At 41.1% G+C, this 9,755-nt stretch overlaps 1 pseudogene; it reads right to left on the bottom strand.

Moving 5' to 3' along the window:
• Positions 1-7,576: 7,576 nt before the first annotated feature.
• LOC147603421 (T-complex protein 1 subunit delta pseudogene) lies at positions 7,577-9,392 on the bottom strand (annotated as a pseudogene).
• Positions 9,393-9,755: the final 363 nt, after the last annotated feature.

Raw genomic sequence — 9,755 nt, 5'->3', positions numbered from 1 at the left:
TCCTTTCTCTAAAAGGCCTAGTAATGAGTCTCATTTTCCCATAATGTGACTTCTTGCTATCATGAGAGGCGGCATATTCATGCCAGTATTGGATGTTCGAGCTTCATAGTTTGATGCCTTGATGCCTAATCATTTTTTGCATTTGTAGATGGTCTAGGTGGTCCACACACGACGATTTTATCACTTCATTACTTGGCTACATCAGCACGCACTCTCAGGTCATCATCATGATTATGGTCTTAATGAGGACCTAGACTACATCGACACGGATACTTATGACGATGTATCATATGATGATGTGCTCTACACACATGCACATGATGACATTGATGTATCGCACACACGTGCACATGATCATCTTGTGGATATAAGTGCACATGATGCCACTGACACATGCATGCGATGATGCATGTATGTGATAGTGGTGTATGTGAGTCAGATCATGTGGGCATGATCTTGAGGGCAGAGATGGCACAGCAGGCACATCGAACACCGACACATCTATGTCTATCGTCTTTCCTACAAATATCCATCAGCACACTAGGTGTTAGTGATACTCCGCATAGATACGAGTGACAGAGACACCATTAATTCTCTAAGGGGAAGTCGTGGTCAAAGCAAACTGTGAGGCATATTATTAATATTGTCATTGTTTATTGAAATTTTGATGTAATTTTTTACAAATTTCAGCTCATGCAAAGCTATCCTTGCATATTTGGAAAAGAAATATGAAGATATCCAAAGTGAGAATCCTTTCAAGTATTTAAGTCAACAGGTGAGATTATTTCTAAGTATCCCCCTTTCCTTTGTTTCATTATGATCTTGTTATTCAAGAGATGTTTGTTTGAGAGGTACCTATCTAGCCAGACTCCTCATCTTGTGGATGGAGAGTTATTGCCAATGCTTGGAGATTTATTGAAATGAAATACATAATGCCTACATTGATTGTAAGTTTGTAGTACATTTGTGCTCTTCATTTTGGATTTAATTTCAGTTTCTAATTAAATGTTTTTTGCACTTTCTAGATGCATGACTATCGTGAGTCATGGGTTTGGTGGGTCAGGGAGAAATGCATTTCTTGGATTGTTGAAAAAGAAATTACTCCCTATGACCCAGATTCCCTACTTCCAGAACAAAAAGGGAAGACATAAAAATCAAATAAGATAAAGAAGAAAGTCGGTAGCAAGGGGATGCCCATGTATTCTCCCCTGACGCATGGTCAGAAATTACCCAAGAAGCCCTCCTCCAAGCACACTCCAAAGGACAAAGGTGTACCTTTGAAGTTCTCTGATTCAAAAAAGACTTCCTCTAGAGCAGAAAGAAGAATATATTAGAGGCCAAGGAATCTCCAAGTGCCAGAAGGCAAGTGAATTTTGGAGCCACTGAAGATGATGGATAGGTGGAGGGGGGGTCTCAAACATCCAAACCTACAGAGATCAACAAGTTGAAGAGCCTACAAATGCCCCAGTTGTAGAGCCTTCATTTGAAGAGGCCCAAAATTCCACAGTTGCAGCCCAACAAACTGAGGAGGCCCAATGATTTTGTCTATGTGAGGAGCCCATTACACATGCTCCCTATGAGGCCTTTTTGAGTTATCCCAATGTAAAATATTTCCATTTTATGGAGCTTGTCCCAATGTAACATCTTGTTATGAAAATAGAAAACATCTTTTTGTAATGAAAAGCAAATTTTTGTGATGTTACCTTGTCACTGTACCATTTTCTATCAAATAACATAATTAAGATAACACTTGAATTTCAAGACACACAAATACATGTTTAGAGTTGAGAAAAAAACATCTATGTATTCATCAATTCTCTTCATTTCTTCTCATTGTTGATAATGCCTCAAAGGCTACAATATTTGGGGGCATACATTTGATACAAGAGGTTGATTTTCAACCCTCTTTCTAATGGCATCATCATTGATCTTAAACCTCTAGTCAAAGTTTGTACAATCAAGAAACTCAAGTGAATCTCTTATATCTTTTAAGGTCCAATTAGCATTAACAACTAGCTATCTAGGTTCTTGAAAAGGGGAAACCTTGATCTCTATTTCAAACTCTAAACAATTTTCTTCTTTCAGAGTCAAGGGGGATCTAGCTACCAAGACTTTGCCTCCACCTCCTATAATCATACCCTAAAACCAAGGATTGAGGGGCTATTTGATATGAGAGGGCCAATGAATTGGTACTTTCCTTGCACCTTATAGTGTCACCTAGATGAAAGCTTTCCCTTGATTTCCACATGTCTCCAAGAACAGAGGCCAAATCTTGTTCAGCCAACCTTCTATTCAGCCACATAGTCTTTGTTCTTTGCAACACCAAGGACTTGAAATAAGCAACAAACACATGAAGAGAAACAAACCATTAGAGCCTTATTCTCCTTGAGATCCTTCCTGGTGTCATTGCCTTCTAGATGTCCTGTGTAATTTTGGTTTTAAAGCCTAAAATTGTTGATGTATCTAGGATCTCCCAACTGACTGAATTCAAAAGAGGAATGGGTAGATATTCAAGCTCTCCGTATGAACCTGCTCTAGATGGAACTTTATATTGTGCAAAGTAGATAAACAAACCATTCTTGCTGAAAAAAGATGGTTGTTGAGGATATAGAATATATGAAATTTCCTTATGAGTGGCTTTAAATGTGCCACTTAAGCTCTCCACAGGCTACCATTCAACACATGTTGATGGAAACAAGTCTACAAATCAAATAGCTACATGTTTATTATTTGCTAGGCAATAACAATACATATTGAAATATGAGATTGTATCACAAAACTTACAGTTTGAATGCATAGATGGTTGCATTGCAGGGTTCAAGAACATATCCTTGGCCATGTAAACATGTTGAACTTTTGCAAGCCATCCCTGTTTTGTCACCTTGAATGCAGTGATGCGGCCTTTCCAATGGTTTCTAATGTCCTCTCATTTAGTTCTCTTCACTTTGTGAGAGCCCTTACAAGATGGAAGCATTGTTACCCAATCATTAACATTCAAAGTCAATGGCTTCCAAACCCCATATTCTTTTCTGTTATGAAATATACAAGAAGTAATAGTGTGAGTAGAGCGTCGAGAAGAAGTCATTAAAGCTTGAAGAGCATAAGAAAAATAACAAAAAGTGTTTGAGAGAAATGGCGGGTATTGTAATGTGTGAGGAATTCAAATTGCCAAAAAGGGATAGTTAATGCACCCTGCTTTTCTGGAGCTCACACAAAAAGAGATTTATTCCACCCTTGAATCTCACTGCTTCACCTCGTTTTTAGTGTATTTTGGCTAAATTAGAGAAAGATGGTCGTTTTGAATTTGAAAATAAGCCCAAAACCTCCAAGATAGAAGAGACAAGAATGTCATATTTTTGTGCACATGGCAACTTATCATTTGTCAATTCCTTAATCAAAAAATTAAGAAAGGACCTTTTTTAAGACTTTTTGGCCCTAATGTTTGAACTAGTTTTATAGCACTTTTTGTCTTGGAATCGATTATGATAAATGTATATAATCAAAAAAGAGTGCCTATCGCATCACATTTGAACAATTGAATGATTTCATTCTTGTATTTGATTCTCTCAATTTAAGAACCTTACAACTACTTTCTCTTATCACACAAAGCTCCTCAATCTCAAGGATGGATACTAGCTATCGTGTCTCCTAGTCCAATACACAATCAACACCTAAAAGAAGTGTGGGTGATCATGCATGCTCTTGGCTACCATTTACCAACTATCACCACTCTATGTATGATTAGGCATCTCAATATTGTTGAATCGGCTGTAGTGGAAGCTTTCCACCTCATTGTTGAATCAACTACAGTATCCATGATCTCAAAACTTCTAGACATAGTTTTGACCAAGGTTGTCATAGCCTTCAGAAATGTGCAAGGGATGAACATAGCTAAGCCCTAGGCTAATCCCCAACAACAATGCCAAATATGTTCAAGTCAAGAGCTTACCTTAACCACAAACCCTGCTATAAGCCAATTGTAAGTCACTAGGTGTAGCACTTTAGACTCGTACATCAATGGCTCAATGCTCAGAAGAGAGAGCAAATCAATCATGGATCCTACCTCCCCACTCTCGAGAGTCCTTAGCCTAGAGAGTCAGTAGTGTGCAGTGTAGAGCATTCCTAGTGACTTGCACCAACGTCAGCCAATGACTTACAGTGGGGAAGAATTGATGAGCCCTACTCGAAGTAGCCGTTGAGTTGGATGGCCCTTGGGGATTCCCACATTAGACACCATTGAATCCCACTGTTCCACTCTCCATATGTGAAAATGGAGTTCCACCAACATGGAACAAGTGGCGTTCCAATGATTTGGCATGTAAAAGTGGAGTTCCACCAATCCAAGGACCCTTCATGGCTAAATTGTGAAGGCCTTTCCAAAATTTGCCCTAAACACAGCTGAAAACAAGGTTATTCCTAAACCAAATCATGAGGTAGCAAGCTAGCTCACCTCCCAACTGCATCTAGTATCCACCGATCTCTCGAAAGTCTTCGACACACCAACATATATACTCGCCATGTGTGTGGCATGAGCATGTCTACTCTCCTAGTCCAAGCGAGACATTCAGTAGTGCATCCGCACAACGATGTCTCATAATAACCTAAGCTCTCACTTATATAGTGATAACCCAAGCTCTCAGTTATTTATAACTACGTTATGAATGGCTAACTTGCTAAAAAAAGATCATTACACTTGTTTTATTAATCCAAGAACCCTAGCCAAGTATGATCCTTGGGCCTCCTAACCCCATGGGATTAGGTCCCTAGTCTTTAGATTAGTGTCATTAGTTAAAAATAAACCCCAAGAATCCTAGCCAAGTATCCCTAATCCCAGCACCCCCTAACCCCATGGGGTTAGGTCCCTAGTCTTTAGATACTCACTAGTTAAAAATAAATTAACAAACTAATTGAAGGTTTTAGAGCTACAGTCCCACGAGAGATGTAGAAGCTATAGGGGATGGAAGATGTCCATGGTGGTGAATGGACGAGAGAGAGAGAGAGAGAGAGAGAGAGAGAGAGAGAGAGAGAGAGAGAGAGAGAGAGAGAGAGAGATTGAGAGAGAGAGAGAGAGAGAGAGAGAGAATGATCTGAGAAAGCTCAAAAGAGAAAGCAAGAGAATGCACCACTCAATGATGATTAGATTGATTTGATTGTATAGAAGTGTATACCAAGTACATGCTTTTGTAGGCCATAAGTCTCATATGTTGACTTAAGGGAATCCACACACACATACTAGACAAGTGACACATGACACACTTATCTTATCCACACCTAAGGGTGGGTTCACACATAGGAGTTGTTCACATGTAGACATAAGTGGGTACATAAACAAAGGTACACGTACATGATGGTACACACACAAATACTCCGAATTACCCAACAAACCCTACTTTTGAGCAACGGTGAAGTGACTTGAGACAACCTTCAATAGCCACAATGATTAGGACTCAACAATGGACTATAATACTCCATCTAAGACATGTTCCTTACTACAAACTCAGAGGGTAGTAAGTGTGGTTCGAAGGCTAGTGAGCTTGGCAAATACGACTCAAAGGCTGAACAAACATGGACGCACAAAGACTCAGAGTTATAAGGAACATGTGCTAAAAGAGCTTGACCACTCATGACTTTCATTTTCATCAATCTCTCAAAAATCAATCCTCCCTTGGCCCTAAAAAGAGATAAATTACAGTAACGGAGCTTTTTAAAACACAAGGCGATACAATCACGTAAAAACTCACATACATGATGAGCACTTATTACAAATCTTTTTCAAGAATGACCTGAGTAAAGAACCCATGACACACAAACACATGGAACAAAAGTCTCAAAAATCACCCTTCCCTAGTCCTAAAAAGAGATAAATTAAAGTATTGGAGCCTTTTAAAACACAAGGCGATACAGTCACGTAAAAACTCACATCCATAACGAGCACTTATTACAAATCTTTTTCAAGGATGACCCGAGCAAAGAACCCATGACACACAAACACATGAAACAAAAGTTTAGAAACTTCCAAAGCTTATGAAACGTGGATGAAGATATTGTTTACAACATCACCAAGCAATTGATGCTGGGCAAGTCACTTTGGGCTCGAGTACAAGACATAGGACCCGAAATGTCTTCAATGTGTCTGACGAGACTTTAATTTGGAAAAGCCCACAAATTTTTTAATTTGTAGAGGCTTCAATTAGGCAATTTTGCCCTAATTTTGAAAAAGCCCAAGATTCTACTATTGGACTTCAATTTTGGGCTAATTGCTCAAGTTTCAAGAAAGCCCCAAATTTTTGAATTTATAGACTTCAACTAGGCAATTGTGCCCTAACTTTGAAAGCCCCCAAAATTCTACACTTGCAAGGATTTCAATCTTGGGTTAGTTGTGGAAGTTTTAAGAAAGCCCTAAATTTTTTAAGATATTGGAGCCTTTAATTAGAGAACTACCATTAATGTATTAATGTGAAAAAATGACCAAATTTGAATGATTTGCAAGTTTAATTGAGACGACACAAGGAGTTGCTACCGTCGATGGACGATGGCATTGTTGATAAGTGAGACAGAGCAAAAGTTGGTCAGAGCTGTCTGATGCCAACGTGGGGCTGCAGAGAAGGCAACGGGGCGACACACAGGAGACACAGACTGGGCAGCAAAGGTGACGCAAGACAAATGGACACTTCAGAGCGGGGCTGCAAAAGCTACTAAAGTAGTCGAGCAACAGTCAACACAAGAACAGGTGCAGGCGGCCAGTTGAAGAATGGATCGCCACGAGCCGCAAGAGAAAGAGAGCTTGTGCAAGCGGACCTACGTGGAGCAAAGAGTCGTGACGGGCAACAAAGAAAAAATCATCATAAACCCTAATTGTTAGCATCCTAAACTTATACCAATTCAAGGTTTTAGAGCTGCAGTCCATAAGAGATGTAGAAGCTACGGGGGATGGAAGATGTCCATGGTGGCAAATGGACGAGAGACAGAGAGAGTGAGTGATTCAATTATATGATTAGATTGATTTGAATGTATAGAAGCTTACACCAAGTATTACACCTTTGTACATGCTTTTGTAGGATGTAAGCCTTATCTTTTGGCTCAAGGGAATCACAAAGATATACTAAACAAATGTTATATGGCACACTTATTTTATCCATACCTAAGGGTGGGTTCACATACATTAACACACTTAGCCTTTTTAGAGGCTGTTCACACATAGACACAAGTGGGTACACGTACATGATGGGTAGAAACATTTTGTAGGCTGTAAACCATCATGTACAAACATTTTGTAGGCTGTAAACCTTATTTTTTGACTCAAGGTAATCACAAAGACATAGTAGACACGTGACACATGGCACACTTATCTTGTCCACACCTAAGGGTAGGTTCACATACATTAACACACTTAGCCGTTCACACATACACAAATACAAATGGGTACACAAACAAACAAAGGTACACGTACATGATGGGTACAAACTGACAACAAAATACCTAACACTCATTAAATTAATGTACTTCTGAAACCTTCAGAATCATGGCAAGCGTAACTACCAAGTCAGAGTAAAGTCAAAGGAACATATTTTTATCCATTCATTGAACAAGAGAATAAGACTAAGTAAAACCGATGCCTCACAAGGCATGCTTGAATTCGCCCAAATGCTCATCATCTCACAGCCACAATATCATCTATCTTCAGCATCATACGAACACACTCAGTTGCTAGAGATACAGCACTTGTGCTAACCAAAAGAGGCTGCACAACATTCTCTTCCAGCATGTTTGTGATCTGACCCTTCCTCACATTAATGCCAGCATTTGCTTGCCCATTGGCATGATGGTTGCGAAGTTCTGTCACAATAACAATAGGGTTCAAACCTGCATTCTCTGCCAGTGTGTAAGGGATGACTTCCAATGCTTCTGCAAATGCCTTCACACAGTAGCTCTCCATTCCATGGAGAGTCTTTGCCCAGGCACCCAACTGTCTAGACACTTCTACTTCAGGCGCTCCACCACCAGCAATCAAAAACTTCTTGTTGACAAGGCATCTGACAACACACAATGCATCATGCAAGCTCCGGTCAGCCTCATCCAGGACGAGCTGATTTGAACCCCTCACCAGGACCGTAGTGGTGCGTCCCATGTTCTTGATGCCAGTTATCTTGACAATTCTACCACTTCCCACTTGGACTTCCTCAACAAGATCTGCATGCCCCAGTTTCTCATCACGAAAATGCTCAATGTTAGCAATGGGTAGACAGTTGAGGGTTTTTGTAATAAACTCTATGTCTTCTCGCTCGACATCTTTAACAACAAGGATCTTGGCTTTAGCCAGGTAATGCAGAGACAAATCTGTCACAGCATCTCTCAGAATGCTTTTTTGAATGAGAAGCACATTACAGCCCGTTGCTTTTATCTTCTTTATCATGCCTAAAATGTAGTTGCGCTCCTCACGCAAGATGCGGTCCATCTGGGAGTAGTCTGAAACTATGACATTCTGCTCAATGTCAGTCTTGGGAGGAGAGAGTTGAAACTGGATGACTGCAATCTTTGCATTCTCTACCCTGGTCGGCCCCCCAGCTGCATGGCTAGCCTTCTTGTCAAAGATGAGGCCCCTAACCATCTCTGTGTCATCTACCGTACCCCCGAGCTTCTTAACGATCTTGATGTCACGAAGATCTACCACCTCGGGACGGGAGGGATCAACGGCATTCAAAACAGCATCAACAGCAAGGGGTGCAAGGAGGGAAGAATACTGACTTACCACTTTGCTGTTGAGGGAGGTGCTGGCACTTTTTATGAGAGACTCACGGTCGGAGAGCTCGAGGGGGGGTGGCCATGGCGGTGAGGACCTCAACAGCCTTCTCAGAAGCTTTGTTCAGGGCCTCGGAGATTAGGGTCGGATGGACGCCTCTGCTGAGCAGCATCAGGCACTGCTTGAGGAGGGCTCCAGCGATGACAACGACAGTGGTGGTGCCATCTCCGGCAACGATGTCCTGGGACTTGGAGAGATCCACGAGCATCTTGGCCGCAGGCTGCGTGACCTCCATCTTATTGAGGATGGTGGCTCCGTCGTTAGTGATGATCACATCACCGGACGACAGGGCCAGCATCTTGTCCATTCCGCGGGGCCCCAAGCTCGTCCGGACTGCATCTGCTACGGCCCGTGCAGCGACGATGTTCGCCTGCCGGACGTCGTGCTTCCTGGCTGTGTCGACATAGCGGTCGACGCTGGAGGACTTAGGCATGGCTATGGCCAAGGGTTTGAGCTATGGTGATGGAAGTTTCAAAGCGTCGCAGAGCTTAGGGCTCCGAAAACCTGGCTACGTCGTTAGCCAGCACTTTGGATCGAGCTACGGCAAGATTTAGGATTTCGCAGACCTCTCAGGGAGGGAAACGGCGTGTGATAGGTGTGAAATTTGCGTGAAGAAGCTTCGGTTGTTGAATTTCAAATGTGTGTGTGTGTACCAAACCATTTGTAAATCGTTGTTGCAGCATGAAGTTTTTTTAATGCATGTTGCTTATGCAAGTGTACGTGTGTATGCATGTGTGTGTGCACAAGCAATTGTGAGTGTGTGTGCATGTATGTGTGTGTTTTGTGTGTGTGTGTGTTTTGTGTATACTCGTGTGACACACACACGTGTGATTGTGTACGCGTACGTATGTGTGTGAATATGTTTATATATAATAGTATTAATATAATATTATTATATGTATGTTGATTTATATATCATTATTATATATTTACTATATATATTTTTTTACTTTTT

The sequence above is a fragment of the Cibotium barometz genome, chromosome 64 (assembly GCF_041138505.1).
Source record: "Cibotium barometz isolate CiBa-2024 chromosome 64, ASM4113850v1, whole genome shotgun sequence".
In the NCBI taxonomy this organism is placed as follows: domain Eukaryota; kingdom Viridiplantae; phylum Streptophyta; class Polypodiopsida; order Cyatheales; family Cibotiaceae; genus Cibotium; species Cibotium barometz.
This window is presented reverse-complemented; position numbering and strand designations above follow the sequence as displayed.